General features: G+C 37.3%; 1 protein-coding gene and 1 pseudogene across 10 annotated transcripts in view; both read left to right on the forward strand.

The window, feature by feature from the left end:
• ZBTB44 (zinc finger and BTB domain containing 44) overlaps positions 1 to 16,853 on the forward strand; it is an 87,807-nt gene that overhangs the window by 31,246 nt on the left and 39,708 nt on the right. The gene's annotated exons all lie outside the window — the stretch shown is intronic.
• Positions 1,042 to 2,882, forward strand: LOC116556029 (annotated as a pseudogene).

Genomic DNA, 16,853 nt, shown 5'->3' on the forward strand with positions numbered 1-16,853 from the left:
TTTTCTGAGACGGAGTCTCACATTGTCGCCCAGGCTGTAGTGCAGTGGCGCAATCTCTGCTCACTGCAATCTCTGTCTTCTGTGTTCAAGCAATTCTCCTGCCTCATGAGTAGCTGGGACTACGGGCACGCGCCACCACACCCAGCTAATTTTTTTGTATGTTTAGTAGATACAGGGTTTCATCATGTTGGCCAGGATGGTTTCGATCTTCTGACCTCGTGATCTGCCTGCCTCGTCCTCCCAAAGTGCTGGGATTACAGGCATGAGCCACCACGCCCAGTCAAAACTCAAATATAGTACAGAAGATCCTTGTAGTGATCTTCTGTAGTTCAAAGGGACAGGGATACCAGGAGTGTCTATGGCAGATCTAGAATTAGAAACTTTAATAGAAGTTGAGTCATTATGGTATGAGGTATACTTTACTGGGAAAATTTCAGGTAGTAAGTTTCAGAGAATATTCAAATTAATAGATCTTTTTAAAAGTTCATTGTAATTTTAAAAATACATTTACAGGTTGAAAAGTATGTATTTTTCTGGGGTATTCAGATAATCAGAATAGGCTGTCATGTTTGCAATCACTTTTTTCTCTTTAGGTTGTTAGACAGCAAATAACTATAAGCTAAGGATTCAGTTTTTAATATTCTGGCCCATTGGTAATTTTTTCATTTTTAAAAAGATTATTTTGTTATAGAATTTGCTTTATTTCCTCTCGGTTTGAAAATTTATAAAAGGCCGGGCGCGGTGGCTCAAGCCTGTAATCCCAGCACTTTGGGAGGCCGAGGCGGGTGGATCACGAGGTCAAGAGATCGAGACCATCCTGGTCAACATGGTGAAACCCCGTCTCTACTAAAAATACAAAAAATTAGCTGGGCATGGTGGCGCGTGCCTGTAATCCCAGCTACTCAGGAGGCTGAGGCAGGAGAATTGCCTGAACCCAGGAGGCGGAGGTTGCGGTGAGCCGAGATCGCACCATTGCACTCCAGCCTGGGTAACAAGAGCGAAACTCCGTCTCAAAAAAAAAAAAAAAAAGAAAAAGAAAATTTATAAAAGAATTTACTGTAATGAGTCATAACATTTGTCCACACCAGTCTTTTTAGTTGTGTAGTTTGTCACTTTTGGGATAGTTGATTTACTGGTTTGAACAGATTTAATATTTTTATTCTAATACGAACAATTGTTCCTTTATAGAAACAATTATTCTTAACACTATTATCAATTCACTAGAAAGAATAATTGTAGGTGGGCTGGGTCAGTGGCTGGAGCATTACCCCTGCTATGGACCAGCTGCCAGCAGTGCGGAGAGCAAGGTAGACAGCATGGGTTGGTCTCAGGATTTGTTCTGTGCCTTGTAGAGATCACTGTCAAAAGAAGGAGCATGTGGGCACGAATTGGTTTGGGAACAAATACTACTCCATTCCAGAGTACAAGAACTGGAGAGGTTGAGGACAAACTATTCAAGAGAAAGAATTGTACAAGCAGCAAATAAAAAAGTAGACTGTGAAGTAGGGGATATTCCAACAGAATGGGAAGCTTGGAGCAGAAGAACAAGAAAGAGACTGAGTGCGATGGTTTAAGCCTGTAATCCCAGCACTTTGGGAGGCTGAGGCAGGCTGACCACCTCAGTTCAGGAGTTCGAGACCAGCCTGGCCAACATGGTAAAAGCCCATCTCTACTAAAAATACAAAAACTAGCTGGGCGTGGTGGCCTGTGCCTGTGATCCCAGCTACTCAGGAGGCTGAGGCAGGAGAATCACTTGAACCCGGGAGGTAAAGGTTGTAGTGAGCTGAGATCGGGCCACTGCACTCCAGCCTAGCCAACAAGAGCGAAACTCAGTCTCAAAAAAGAACGAGAAAGACTGCACCTACTGTGGAAGAAATACTAAAGAATGAAAAATACAGAGAAGAAATTAAAAAGCAAGGATTTTTATGAAAACCAAAAACTCCTTAGTAAAGAGACCATTGAGGAACTCTTGGCTGCACCAGTTCAAACTCAAAGGACATGGCTTTGCTCCATACTTTGGAAAGGAAGAACCCTCGTTGGCTCCCACCAGCACTGGTAAAACCATTCAGCCAGAATCCCAGATGTCACAAGATAGAGCCACAATCAGTGAATGCATTATGGTCAGATCATTTTGTGTATATGGATGTGACTATTATGACAAAAGTAGTCAAAAGTTAAAGTAAAGTATAATTTAGAGAGACTGGTAAGTTAGAGAGATTGGCCCCCAGGTCCTGTTTTTACAGTAATTTTTGTACAAAGCAGTGGACTCTTAAGAACCAAGTAATCTGTGCTCCATCCCTAGCTCAGACATTAAGGTATTGACTTTGTTTACCTTTCTGGGCTTTAGCACTATAGGCCACCAGTAAATGTTTTTTAAGCTAAACTTCATTTCCTGAGCCATAAAATAATCTATTCACCCGTTAAGCTCTAAAATTCAAATTTGTTTATTCTATTTGAGTGTTTTTCCGAATCTGAGGGGGTAAAATATTGCCTCTTTTTCAATCTATTCATTCATCCTTTGTCTTTTTTAGTCTCTAGCATAACACTCAAGCCATTCGTATTAATAATTATAGTATAAGATAATGAAAACTACCTGTCCCAGAGTCATACTCCATACTCTGGCATGTGGTTCCTCTAGAGACAATATAATGTTGACTATATTAGAGCAAAAATTTCCCATAGCTCTCTGTATCTCCAAAAGACTGGTAATTTATAGAGCTGCTATATCTCTGAAGCCTTGTTCTTATTATTTGATTATTAGTATTTGACATAGGGCCTCACTTTTTCACCTAGACTGGAGTGCAGTGGCTCAATCTGGGCTCACTGAAGCCTCGACCTCCCAGGCTGAAGTGATTCTCCTGCCTCATCCCTACAAGTAGCTGGGACTACAGGCACACGCTACCACACCTGGCTAATTTTTTTTTTTTTTTTTTTTTTTTTTTTTGTAGAGATGGGTTTTCACCATGTTGCCCAGGCTGGTCTTAAGCTCCTGAGCTCAGGCAGTCCACCCACCTTAGCCTTCCAAAGTGCTGGCATTATAAGCGTAAGCCACTGTACCCAAGGTAAAGCCCTGTTCTTGACTAGCTTCATTCAGGGTCCTCAAAGGAGATCTTAGCAGAGGTTTTGTGATTTCTGTTGCTTGATTAGTTGTGAAGTAAAAGAAGAGCTTCAGGAATTGGACTTCTATAGCTTAATTGCCACATACTTTTGTAAAGTACCATGAATAGTTGTGGCAATTAGAAATTACCAAAGTGTTTGTGATTATTAGTTACTTGAATGGGTTTCTGCCACACGCACCCAGCTAATTTTTGTTTGTTTCTTTGTTTTCTTTTTTTTTTTAGTAGAGTTGGGGTTTCATAATGTTGGTCGTGTGGGTCTTAAACTTCTAATCTCAGGTGATCTGCCTGCCTTGGCCTCCCAAAGTGCTGGGATTACAGGCATGAGCCACTGCACCCATCTGTTTACCTTTTTAATATCAAGAAAAAAAATCAAAATTCATTCTCATTGTCAAATAAAGCTTAAGTTTTAAAAATGAGATTGAACATATAATTAATTGTGTTTATATGAAAATGAAAATCTTCTGATATGAATTTAAATTGATTAATTCTTACATACTTTGTAAGATTCTTTTGCAGTGATCATGCCAAAATAAAGTCTATAGTACTCTTTGCTTTTGTTCCCTGAAGTTCTTTTGAGTCTTGTAAAAATATGGCCTTGCTGATGAAAAATTTTGGAAATAGGTAATGGTGCTGGTTGCACAACAGTGTAATTGTACTTAATGTCACTTATACACTTTAAAATGGTTAGAATGGGCCAGCCATGGTGGCTCATGCCTGTAATCCCAGCACTTCTGGAGGCTGAGGCGGGTGGATCACTTGAGGTCAGGAGTTCGAGACCAGCCTGGCCAACATGGCGAAACCCCCTCTACTAAAAATACAAAAAAATTAGCCGGGCTACACAAACCTGTAGTCCCATCCACTTGGGAGGCTAAGGCAGGAGAATTGCTTGAACCTAGGAGGTGGAGGTTGCAGTGAGCCAAGGTTGTGCCACTGCACTACAGCCTGGGTGACAGAGTGAGACTGCATCTCAAAAAAACAAAAAATGGTTAGAATGGCAAATTTTATTTTATATATATTTTTTACTACAATTAAAACAAATTTGGAGCTAGTCACGCTGGTGGGCACCTGTAGTCCCAGCTACTTAGGAGACTGAGATGGGATGATTGCTTGAGCTCAGGAATGGAGACCAGGCTGGAGTGCATTGGCACAATCTCAGCTCATTGCAACCTCTGCCTCCCGGGTTCAAGTGATTCTTCTGCCTCAGCCTCCTGAGTAGCTGGGACTACAGGCGTGCACCACCACGCCTGGGTAATTTTGTATTTTTAGTAGAGACAGGATTTCTCAGTGTTGTTCAGGCTGGTCTTGAACTCCCAACCTCAGGGGTGATCTGCCTGCCTCAGCCTCCAGAAGTGCTGGAATTACAGGCGTGCACAACCACACCCGGCCTCTTTCCTGGCTTCTGAAGGCAGGCACTTTAGATGATTAATTTGAGACCTTATTTTCTAATTATAATCATTTAATGGAATGAATTTCCCTATAAGCACTGTTTTAGCTGCATTCCATAAATTTAGATGTATTTCATTTTTGTTCACTTTAAGATTTTATAGCTTCCCTTGAGTCTTGCCCTTTGATTTATGGGTTGTTTGTTAGAAGTGTGCTGTGCTAATAAGAGAACTTCCCCAATCTGGTAAAGAGCAATTACAAAAAACCTAGAAGTAATAAGACTGGATGCTAAAAACGCAAGACTGTCCCTTCGCTCAGGTCCTATTCTCACCAATCCTATTAGACATTATACTGGAAGTTCTCACTAGTGCAAAAAGGCAAGAAAAATAATAGACATAGAGATTTGAAGGGAAAAAACAAAACTGTTCCTGTTGAGATACCTGATTACTTATACCCAAGTAATCTTTAAAAAATACAAACAGGAGGTGGGTGAGGAGAAGAGAGTCATGTTTTTCATTGAAAGCATAAAACTATGTGTTTGTGTTTCTTTGATAAAAGTTAAAATTTACAAAGCTATAATTAACTTTAAAAAGTGGTCCGGGCGTTTCAGTCTAGATAAGATGAAGTAACCATATTTAATAGTCAAAAAAAACCTAGAGAGAATATGTGGAGTAGCTTTTGAGAACTGTGAAAAATAAATGCTAGTAGGTAGATTAGAAAGGAGGCCAGAATTCAAAATACCAATGATCTAGCTGAAGTAACTGTGTAACATCAGATAAAGTAGAATTCCAAGCAAATAAAATTAGTAGGGATGAAAGAGAACATTACATAATGATGAAAGAATGAATTCACCAAGAAGACATAAGAATCATAAATGTGTATGCACCCCTAAACAGGATTTCAAAATACGTGAAGCAAAAATTGACAGACCTGAAGAGAAAAATAGACAAATACACAATTATAGTTGGAAACTTCAAAATTCCTCACAGTAAAAGAACTAGTAGATAAACTAATATAGATGACTTGAGCAACATTATTTGCCAACTCAAGTCCAGTATGTTCTCTGACAGTAATGGAACTAAACTACTTATCTAGTTTAAACTAGAAATCAATAATAGAAAAATGTCCAAATACTTGAAAATTATAATGCATAGGCAAAACAGGAAGTTTCAAGTAAAATTAGAAAATATTTTGAACTGATCAAAAATGAAAATACAGCATATCAAAACATAAGGACTGCAGCTAAAGCAGTGCTCATGTATGTATTTATATCTTTAAATGCTTATTTTAGAAAAAAAGTCCTCAAATCAGTGATCTTAATTTCTTTTTTTTTTTTTTTTTTTTTTTTAAGATGGGTTTCACCATGTTGGTCAGGCTGGTCTTGAACTCCTGACCTCAGGTGATCCACCCGCCTTGGCCTCCAAAGTGCTTGGATTACAGGCGTGAGCCACCACGCCCGGCCAAGTGATCTTAATTTCTACCTTAAGAAGCTAGAAAAAGAAGAGCTAAATAAAAGTGAGGCAAATAGGGGAAGAAAAGGAATAATAAAAAGAAGTATAAATATAAAAATAATAAATGAAGTCAGTGAAATTAAAATTAGTCTGTTTGAACTAAGAATTGAGTTATCATTCAACTCAGCAATCCCATTAACTGGTTATATGCCCATAGGAAAATAAATCATTCTGCCAGAAAGACACATGCAGCTGTGTGTTCATCACAGCACAATTCACAAGAGCAAAGACATAGAAGCAACTCAAATACCTATTAACAGTGGACTGCATAAAGAAAATATGGTACATATACACCATGGAATACTGCACAGCCATTAAAAAGAATGAAATCACATTTTTGCAGCATCATGTATGCAGCTCAAGGCAATTATCCTAAGCAAACTAACACAGAAACAAAACCAAATACCATATGTTCCCACTTATAAATGGAAGATAAACAATGGGCACACATGGATATAAAGATGGAAACATAGACGCTAGGGAATATATGAGGAGGCAGAGAAGGAGGGAAGCAAGGGTTGAAAAACTACCTATTGTGTTCTATGCTCACTTTCTGGGTAATAGGTTCAGTTGTATTCCAAACCCCAGCATCATCCAATACACCCTTGAAACAAACCTGCACATGTACCCCTGGAATCTAAAATAAAAGTTGAAAAAGAAAAATAGGGTCTTTGAAAGATGAATACAATTGATAAACCTCTAGCAAAATTGACAAAGGAAAAAAGAAGCCACAATTACTGATATCAGGAATAAAAGAGGCATTAATAGTATAACTACAGACTCCACAGACATTAAAAGAATGAGAATACTATGAACAACTCTCTCTATATATATTTGATAACTTAGAAGAAGTGGATTAATTCCACAAAACCCACAAAATACCAAAACTCATCCAAGATGAAATAGATAGGTATCTAGCAAAGAAATAGAATCCATAGTTAAAAGCCTTCTAAAAAAAGTGGGATTGTGCCACTGCACTCCAGCCTGAGCAATAGAGTGAGACTGCCTCAAAGAGATAAAAACCACAGTGAGATAACGTCTCACATCAGTCAGAATAGCTATTGTTAAAAAGTCAGTTAAAAAAACATGCTGGGAAGGTTGCAGAAAAAACGGAACAAATATGTACTGCTGGTGGGAATGTAAATTAGTTCAGCTACTGTGGAATGTAGTTTGATGACTTCTGAAAGAACTTAGAACTACTGTTCAACCCAACAATTCCATTATTGGGTATATACCCAAAGGAATGTAAATCATTCTACCATAAAGACTTATGTATCTGTATGTTCTTCACAGCACTATTCACAGTTGCAAAGACATGGCATCAACCTAAATACCTGTTGATAGTAGACCGGATTAAGAAAATGTGGTACATATACACAATGGGTTACTATGCAACCATAAAAAAGGAATAAGGTAATGTCCTTTGCAGCAACATGTAAGGAACTGGAGGCCATTATTCTAGGTAAACTAATGCAGGAACAGAAAACCAAATACCACTTCTCACTTATACATGGAAGCTAAACATTGAGTATATGTGCTCAAAGAAGGGAACAGTAGACATCAGGGCCTACTTAAGGATGGAGAGCAGGAGGAGGGTGAAGAAAACTACCTGTTGGCTACTATGCTGCCTTTTACCTGGGTGACAATCTGTCCCAATTTGTCACAACAAATCCCATGACATGCAATTTGTGTCTATAACAAACCTGCACACGTCTTCCTGAAACTAAAAGTTTAAAAAAAAAAACCCTATAGATTAATATCCCTCTGAAACATAGATGAAGATGTCCTGAACAAAGTTCCAGCAAAAAAAAAAAAAAAAAAAAAAAAAGTACAAAAAGTCTGCTAGAACTAATAAATACCTTTCTGTTACTAATTTTTTGTGTAATTCCATTAGGGTCAGAGAACATACTTAGAAAGACTGATTATTCTTCTGTTATTGCGTGGAATGTTCTATAAATATCAGTTAGATCCAGTTGGTTGATGGTGTTTATATCTTTGCTGATTTTCTGTCTACTAGTTTTGTGATGGGGGAGACAGGAGTGTTAAAGTCTCTTAAGATTAAGGCCTTACATATTTTTTCTTCCATTTCTGTGAGTTTTTACTTCATGTATTTTGAAGCTCTCTTTTTTTTTTCTTCAATCCTACCACAAAATGAAGCTGTCTTTTAAGGTATATACACAAAATTACTTCACTTGATAAATTAATTCAGTACAGCTTTCTCTTGATTAGTGTTTGAATGGTATGTATGCTTTTCCAGCATTTTCCGTATAACACACCTAAGATATGTTTGAAGTTAGTACATTGAGATCATGGTTTTTCTCTTTTTTTCTCCTCATGCTGTCTCTGTGTTTTCATTGTTGTGATTAAACCATTTGCATTTATTATACTTGCAAGTACACTTCAGAGGTAGAGGCTCCCTTTTTTACCCATCCCCTGCTAATGAAACGAAGGCTCTACTTTTGGCTTGACACCCTGATAATACTGGGGCCAAAATTGCCCTTGTGAAGTAAGACTCTAGGAGAGTCAAGCCTAGAAGTCCTCAGGCTGTTGTCCCCCTTCTACCAAGTACTCAGCTCCTAGAGCAGAGATTTCATTCTGAGAGAACCTTGCAATTATTTCCATCCCCAGCTTTAGAGACTTGGCTCAGAGATTTTTTATGGCAGGGAGAAGTAGACCAATAGTTTTTAATCTCTTCTGAATGCAGCTTAATTGGCAAGATAGGGTGTAGAATTTCAAAGCTAAGGGCACTCTGAAAAACAGTGGTAGTTGTTGGAGAGGACTATAGGGAAGACCAGAATAAGACAGCTAAGAAAAGCTTTACTGTAGCAAGCAGAAATACCAGACCGACCTCAAACTATTCTTCAAATGAGCCACAGTTTTTTGCTTGCTTGGTTGCTTGGTTGGTTGGTTGGTTGGTTGGTTGCTTTTGAGACAGTCTCGCTCTGTTGCCTAGGCTGGAGTGCAATGGTATGATGTTGGCTTACTGCAACCTCTGCCTCCTGGTCTTGAGCAATTCTCCTGCCTCAGCATCCCGATTAGCTGGGACCACAGGTACACACCACTATGCCCAGCTAATTTTGGTATTTTTAATAGAGACAGGGTTTTATCTTGTTGGCCAGGCTGGTCCTGAACTCTTGGTCTCAAGTGATCCACTTGCCTCAGCTTTCCAAAGTACTGTTATTACAGGTCTGAGCCACTGCGCCCAGCCTGAGGCACAATTTGATTTCAATTAATTTGTAGAATATACATCCAGGGCATTTTTTTTTTTTTTAAGTAGGGCAGTTAGTGGAGTTTAACACCTGGGTGTGATAACAGAAAGAGAGCCTAGAATATCACTGTAAATCCGGGGTGACTGTGGGCATACCCAAAAATAATACCTCTCTGTGGATGCAATGCTTAGCATTGTGGAGGCTGGGAAAGTGGGGAAATAGACTTAGCTGGAACAATTCACCTAGTCACTGAAAACTAAGCAAGAAACAGTAATAAGCACCAAGAAAAAGGGAGGTAGAGGAAAGGAACAGTAACTGGATTTGCTATACTTGTATTATAAAAAATGTTAGTGTCTAGCAAAAAATTATGAGACATGCAGAGAAAAAAGAAAGTATGATCCTTGCAACCAGAAAAAAAGCAGACCGTATAAACTGCCTGTGTGAGAGAGACCACATGTCAGATTTAACAGAAAATACTTCAAAATAGCCATCCTAAGTGTGTTCACAGAACTAGAGGAAAAGCATAATTAAAGAAGTAGAAGTGGGTATGGTGACAATTTTGCATAAAATAGAGAATATCAAGAATATAAAAATTATGAAAAAGAACCAATTAGAAATTCTGGAATTGAAAAATATAATTAACCAAAAATTCACTATCAGTGCTCTTCTTCACTGGCAGAAGATAGATTTAGTGAATTTGAACATAGATCAATAGAAATTATGCAGACTGAGGAACAGAGATAAGATAATAATGAGCAACAAAACATAGGACACCATCCCACGTACCATTAAGCACTGAAAAAGGGAGTACTGGAAGGAGAGGAGAAAGAGAAAGAAGATAACAGAAAATGAGATAGCAATAGAAAAAGCACTAAATAATGGCAGAAGACTTCCCATGCAAATGAATGATGGTTTGACTTAGAAGTTTTTAGTTTGCAATAGCGTAAAAGTGATTAATGCATTCAGTAGAAACCATGCTTAAAGTACCCCTGCAACCACTCTGTTTTTCACTTTCAGTGTGATAGTCAATAAATCATATGAGGTACTTAACGCTTTATTTAAAAATAGATTTTGCATTAGGTTATTTTGCCCAACTGTGTAAGCTAGTATCAGTGTTTTGAGCACTTTGAAGGTAAACTATAATGTTTAGGAAGCTAGGTATATTCAATGCATTTTTAACTTCAATATTTTTAACAGTGAGCTTATTGGATATAATTCCATAAGTCCATAAGTTGGAGCATCTTTATTTATTGAAAATCTTTTTTTTGAGATGGAGTCTTGCTCTGTTACCCAGGCTGGAGTATAATGATGCAGTTAAAAATCTTTTTCTAAGTAAGAAAAATGTAGCAATTTAAACATACAGTAAAAATGTTAAAAGTTTAAAAAAGAAAATCTTTAAAGTAGTAAGAAAATAACTCACTCAGAATGGAACCACTGTAAGATTAACAGCTGACTTCTTATGAGAAGCAGTGGAGGCCAGAAGGCAGTGGGAGAACATATTCAAATTGTTCAAAGGACAGGGGGAAGAAAATGTCAACCAAAAATCTCATGTCCAACAATGCTATCTTTTTTAAATGAAGGCAAAATAAAGACTCCTAGATAAAAATGAAAATTTGTTGCTAGCTGACCCACTTTACAAGGACCATTGAAGGAATTTCTTCAGGCTGAAAGCAAATGACCCTAGATGGTAATTTGAATGCACACAAAAAAAAGAGTATCAGAAAAGGTAATTATATAATTACTTTTAAAAAGTAAGCTAACATTTTTTATCTTTTCTTATTATAAGTATATTAAAAAGCAAGCTATTTTATATGTATATATACATATGTAATGCTGATCCCATAACAAAGATATGTAATAAATGTGTAATATATTTGCCAATAACGGCACCAAAAAAAGGTGGTAGTAGAAAAGCTTTATTGGGCTAAGGAAATGACTACAGATGGGAAGGTAGTAATCATGACCGCATGTTTTGTTTGTTATCATGACCAGATATGATATGTGTAACAATATTACTACAAATCGGGCAGGGAATTGAGATATGTAGAAGTAATGTTTTTGTATATCACAAGAATTAAGCTAGTATAGATCTGAAGCTGGTTCTGGCATACATTCTAAAACCTTGATCAACTACTAAAAACAGAAATCAAAAAATATAGTAAAAAATCATTTTAAACATGCAAATGCCACATTAGAAAATAATGCAGAAGTAAGTACTAAAGGAATAGTAGAGGAACAAAACAGACATGGGACATAGAATGGCAGATTTGAATCTAACTATGCAAATAATATTAAATGTATTCAAATGAATGGATTGAAATCAAAAAGCAGAGATTGTCAGACTAAGTTTATAAACAGCATTGTCCAACTATATGCTAGTTAAAGGTGACATAATTGTCATTCAAAGAAAAATAGATTGAAAGTAAAAGGATGGAAATAACAACATGTAGACAGCAACCACAAGAAAACAAGAGTGGTTTTATTCGTATCCAACAAATAGACATTATAACAAAAAGTGTTACTAGAGACATTTTAGAAGGATAAAAGGGTCATTTCATTGGGATGCTGTAATAGTTATGCTACCTATGCTTAATAACAAAATACCAAAATACATGAAGCAAAAACAGAAATGAACAAACAGACAAATTTAACATTAGTAGTTGGAAACTTCAGTGTACCGCTTTTAATAATGTATAGAACAGGACGGGCACAGTGACTCACACCTGTAATCCCAGCATTTTGAGAGGCCAAAGTAGGCAGATCACTTAAGTGTTTGAGACTGGCCTGGCCATCATGGAAAAACCCTCTACTAAAAATACAAAAATTAGCCAGGCATGGTGATGCACTTCTATAATCCCAGGTACTTGAGAGGCTGAGGCAAGAGAAATCACTGGAACCCAGGAGGCAGAAGTTGCAGTGAGCCAAGATCATGCCACTGCCCTCCAGTCTGGGCAACAGAGCGGGACTCTGTCTCAAAAAAAAAAAAACATTTTTTTAAAATAATTAGGCATAGAATAATTAAAAGGTCAAAAGTAAATAGATACTGTAAACCAACTAGACCCGACTGACATCTATAGCATACTCCACCCAGCAACAGTAGAGTATACATTCTTCTCAAGTACACATGGAACATTCTCCAGTATAGACCACGTGCTAGGCTATAAAACAAACCTCAGTAGATTTATTATTTATTTTTTTTTTGAGACAGAGTTTCACCCTCGCTCTCGTTGCCCAGGCTGGAGTGCAACGGCGTGATCTCAGCTCACTTCAACTTCCACCTCCCGGCTTAAAGCAATTCTCCTGCCTTAGCTTCCTGAATTTCTGAAATTACAGGCACCTGCCACCACAGTCAGCTAATTTTGTATTCTTAGTAGAGATGGTGTTTCACTATGTTAGCCAGGCTGTCCTCAAACCCCTGACCTCAGGTGATCCACCAACCTTGGCCTCCCAAAGTGCTGGGATTATAGGCATGAGTCACCACTCCAGGCCAGTAGATTTTAATAGGTCAAAGAAAAAAAGTGCAGATTATGTTCTGAGACCATATGGAATGAAGTTAGAAATCAAAAGCAGGAAAAAATTTGAGAAACTCACAAATATGTGGCAGTTAAACAACACATTCCTAAATAACCAGCAGATCAAAAATGAAATCAGAAAATATTCTAGAGTGGGTTGGGCATGGTAGCTCGCTCCTTTAATACCAGCACGTTGGAAGGCCAAGGCAGGAGAATTGCTTGAGCCCAGAAGTCTGAGAACAGCCTGGGCAACAAAGTGAAACCCTGTCCCTATTTTTTTTAATTTATTTTAAATTTTTTTTTTAATTTTTTAAAATTTATTTTAAAAAATAAAATGTTCTATGGGAAATAAAAATGAAGATACAGTATTACAAAAACTCATGGGATATAGTTATAGCAGTGCTTAGAGGTAAAGTTATAGCTGTAAATGCTTATATTAAGGAAGAAGATCTCAAATGAATGACTTCACCCCTCCACCTTAAGACACTAAAAAAAGAGTAAACCAAACCTAAAGGGGACATAAGGAAATAATAAAGATTATAAAGGAATACTATGAAAACTTTTATGGTAATACAATTGTCATATGTCAAATGTCAGAAGCAGTAGACAATCTGAATAGATCTATATCAAGTAATAAGATTGGTAATTTAAAAACTCCCCTCAAAGAAAAGCCCAGCCCCAGATAGCTTTACAGTGAATTCTACCAAACATTTAAAGAACTAATACCAATTCTTTACAAACTCTTCCAAAAAGCAGGAAAGGAGGAAACTGTTGTTCCCATCTCATTTTATGTGGCTGGTATTTACCCTGATAATAAAAGACAAGGGAGTCACAAGAAAACTACAAACAAATATCTTATGAATATAGATATAAAAGTCCTCAACAAAATACTAGCAAACTGTATCTCACAACATATTTAAAAAAAAAAAAAAACAAAAAAAAAAACGAATTATGTCTCATGACCAACTGGGATTTTTTTCAGGTTTGCAAGGCTAGTTCAATTAATTAATGCAATATATAAATAGAATAGTTTTTAAATTACATGATTATATCAATAGATGCAAAAAAAGCATTTGACTCGTTGAATACCCTTTAGTGATAACACTGTAGCAAACTAGAAACAGAGAAGACTTTTCTTAACCTGTTCATAGTTAACATCATAATCAGTGGTAAAAGATTGGGAATTTCCCCCTTTAAGACCAGGAACAAGACAAAGATATCTGCTCTTGGCATTTCTGTTTAACGTTGCACTGGAGACTCTAGGTAAGGAAGTTAGGCAAGGTAAATAAAAGGCATCTAGTTTAGAAAGAAAGAGATAAGACTGTTTTCAGATGTCATAGTCTTATACATGTTGAGCATCCCAAACCAGAAATGTAAAATTTTAAATGCTCCAAAATGCAAATTGTTTTGAGCACCAACGTGACACTCAAAGTAAATGCTCGTTAGATTTCAGGTTTTTGGATTAGGAATGCTCATCTGATAACGTGTAATGCAAATATTCTAAAATTCAAAATATTTTTAGTCCCAAACATTTTTTTTTCTTGAGACAATCTCGCTCTGTCGCTCAGTTTGGAGTACAGTGGCATGCTGTTGGCGCACTGAAACCTCCACCTTCTGGCTTCAAATGATTCTCACGCCTCAGCCTCCCGAGTAGCTGGGATTACAGGCATGTACCACCATGCCAAACTAATTTTTTTTTGTATTTTTTGTAGATTAGTTGGTGGGAGCGGGGGCGGGGGAATCTCTCCCTGTTGGCCAGACTGATCTCAAACTCCTGGCCTCAAGTGATCCACCTGCCTCAGCCTGCCAAAGTGCTGGGATTACAAGCATGAGCCACCATGCCTAGCCTCCAAGCATTTTAGATAAGAGATACTCAACCTGTGTATAGAAAATCCTAAGGAATTCATTTAAAACATATAGAACTAATAAATAAGTTGAGCAAGATTACAGAATATAAAACCAGTATAATCACTGCACTCCAGCCCGGGCAACAAGAGTGAGACCCAGTCTCAAAAAAAAAAAAAAAGAAAAGAATTTTATTCACAGTGGCATTAAAAGAATAAGTTTAACAAAGAAAAAGTTATACTCTGAAAACTTAAAACATTGCTGAAATTAAAGACAAATAAATGGGAAAATACCCCATGTTCATGGATCAGAAGATTCAATATTGTAAAGACAGCAGTATTCTCCAAACTAATCTGTAAATTCAATGTCGTTCCTATCAGAATCCTAGCTGACTTTGTAAAGATTGACAGTCTTATTCTGAGATTAATATGGCGTTGCAAGAGACCCAGAATAGCCAAAACAGTACTGAAAAAGGACAAAGTAAGAGGACTCAGCTTCTTGACTCCCAAAACTTACTGCAAAGCAGCAGTAATTAAGGCATGGTGGTACTGGCACAAGGACATGTAAATCAATAGAGTGAGTCCAGATATAAACCCATTTGTGTTCAACTGATTTTCAGCAAGGATGCCAAGATCTTTCAGTAGTGAAAGAATACTCTTTTTAACAGATGGTGCTGGGACAGCTGGATAGCTACATGCAAAAGAACGAAGTGGGACCATATACAAAAAATAACTCAAAATGGATTAAAGACCTAAAACTTTAAAACTCCTTAAAAAAACACGAGTAAATCTGCATGACTTTGTATTTGGCAAGGAATTTGTAGATATGATACCAAAAGCATAAACAGCAAAAGGAAAACACTGAACTTCATAAAAATTAAAAACTTCTGTGCTTCAAAGGACATCATCATATAAGACAACCCACAGAATGAGAGAAAATATTTGCAAACCATTTCTTCGGTAAACAACACATATCTAGAATATATAAAGAACTCTGACAACTTGGTAACAAAAAGAAAACCCAATGGGCAGAACTCCACATGGACCCCAAGGAAGATACACGCATGTCTTCAACAACTTCATGATGTTGAGCACATGAAGATGCTCAACATCATTAATTATCAAGAAAATGTAAATCAAAACTACAATGGGATACCATTTCACATCCACTAGGATGGCTAGAATCAAAGTTGGATAATGACAAGCGTTGGTGAGGATGTGGAGAAGTCAGAATCTTCATATACTCTTTTTTTTTTTTTTTTTTTTTTTGAGGTGGGGTCTCACACCCAGGCTGGAGTGCAGTGCTGTGATCTTGGCTTACCACAACCTCTGCCTCCTAGGTTCAACTATTCTCCTGCCTCAGCTTCCTGAGCAACTGGGATTACAGGCGCCTGCCACCACACCCAGCCAATTTTTTTGTATTTTAAAGGTGTAGTAGGGTCAGGATTTCACCATATTGGCCAGGCTGGTCTCGAACTCCTGACCTCAAGTAATCCACCCATGTTGACCTCCCAAAGTGCTAGGCTTACAGACATGAGCCACCTCGTCCAGCCTCCTCATACACTCTTGATGGGAATATAAAAGTGTGGCTGCTTTGGAAAACAGTCTGACAGTTTCTCAAATGATTAAATACAGAGTTACCGTATTACCCAACAATTCCCCTCATATACATTTACCCAACAAACTGAAAACATGCATCTACACAAAAACATACACTGGCTGTTTATAGCAGCATTATTCATAATAGCCAAAAACTGGATACAACTTGTGTCCATTAACCATAGATAATCAAAATGTAGAATATGGAATGGAATATTTTTTCAGCAATAAATGTAAATGAGGCACGATACGTGGTAGAACATTATGCTAAATGAAGTGAGTCCCAAAAATTCACATATGATTCTATTCATTTGAAAGTCTTGGATAGGGAAGTTTATAGACAAAATATAGATTAGTGGTTGCTTAGGGCTGGCAGGAAGTTAGAGTATATTCTCCTAGATTTGTCTATTGGGAACCTCCTCAAGTTGACGAGCTTTGACATAACCTTAGTAATCTTTGATAACTTCCTTGCTATCTGGTCAGATATTCCAGGGAGACATTTACTGCCTGAGACATGGAATCAGCCATTTCTCTAAGGACCCATGAGTTTATAGTTTTTTTGGGGTGAGAAATGGAATTTAAAAGCCATTCTGGATGCTAGTCATTACTGGAGAGTAAGTACATTATCATTTCATATTGATGATGCTTTTAATTTAGAATTGGAAGACTATAAATT

This window comes from Sapajus apella, unplaced genomic scaffold (genome assembly GCF_009761245.1).
Source record: "Sapajus apella isolate SASKATOON/1434 unplaced genomic scaffold, GSC_monkey_1.0 scaffold16, whole genome shotgun sequence".
In the NCBI taxonomy this organism is placed as follows: Eukaryota; Metazoa; Chordata; class Mammalia; order Primates; family Cebidae; genus Sapajus; species Sapajus apella.